Source organism: Arachis hypogaea, chromosome 11 (genome assembly GCF_003086295.3).
Source record: "Arachis hypogaea cultivar Tifrunner chromosome 11, arahy.Tifrunner.gnm2.J5K5, whole genome shotgun sequence".
Lineage (NCBI taxonomy): Eukaryota > Viridiplantae > Streptophyta > Magnoliopsida > Fabales > Fabaceae > Arachis > Arachis hypogaea.
In genome coordinates this window covers 45,042,598-45,043,594 of record NC_092046.1, presented here as the reverse complement: position 1 = coordinate 45,043,594, position 997 = coordinate 45,042,598, and the positions used below count along the sequence as shown (strand labels likewise).

Genomic DNA, 997 nt, shown 5'->3' with positions numbered 1-997 from the left:
GATGCTTTTGAGCAAGAAGCTGAAGATACAACCATGGCAGCCAATCCAGACGCTGGAGGAGATGCAAGGAAAGTCCTTGGGTCTTATACTGCACCCACATCTGACTTCTGTGGGCGCACCATCTCCATACCTGCCATTGGTGCAAATAACTTTGAGCTTAAGCCTCAACTGGTCACTCTAGTGCAATAGAATTACCAGTTTCATGGACTCCCGTAGGAGGACCCCAACAAATTCATCTCTAATTTCCTACAGTTCTGTGATACTGTCAAGACTAATAGAGTGAATCCAGAGGTCTACAAGCTCATGCTCTTCCCCTTTGCTGTAAGCAAGGCTATGGCTAGATTATCAGCCTAAGGAGAGCCTGGACACATGGGAGAAGATGGTCAATAGATTTCTGACCAAGTTCTTTCCACCTCAGAAGCTAAGTAAGCTTAGGGTGGAGGTCCAGATTTTCAGACAAAAAGAGGGAGAGTCCCTCTATGAAGCTTGGAAGAGGTACAAGTAGCTAATCAAAAGATGCCCTCCTGATATGATCTCAGAGTTGACCATGTTAGAGATCTTCTACGATGGCCTCTCTGAGATGTCCAAGATGTCACTAGATCACTCTGCTGGTGGCTCACTCCACATGAAGAAGACGTCTGAGGAGGCGCAGGAGCTCATTGACATGGTTGCCAACAACCAGTACATGTATACTTTTGAGAGGAACCCCGTGAACAATGGGGCAGCTCAGAAGAGAGGAGTCATAGAGGTGGACACACTGGATGCCATCTTGGCTCAGAACAAGATCATGTCCCAGTAAATCACCATGATCTCCCAACACTTGAGTGGAGTGCAGAGTTCAACTGCCAACTCTCAAGAGGCAGCCTTTGAGGGAGACACTGGTGACACTGTATGGACCACCATGGAAGAGGTGAACTACATGGAAAACTCCTCCAGAAACTCCAATAATAATCCCTATTCAAATACCTTCAATCAGTGATGGAGGAATCACCCCAAT

The 997-nt window shown here is 46.7% G+C and overlaps 1 non-coding gene across 1 annotated transcript; it reads right to left on the bottom strand.

Annotated features, from left to right (window-relative positions):
• Nucleotides 1-427: 427 nt before the first annotated feature.
• Nucleotides 428-534, bottom strand: LOC112725287 (small nucleolar RNA R71). Its single transcript, XR_003164405.1, has one exon. It is a non-coding gene; the product is annotated as a small nucleolar RNA R71 (small nucleolar RNA).
• Between the last annotated feature and the right edge of the window lie 463 nt (nt 535-997).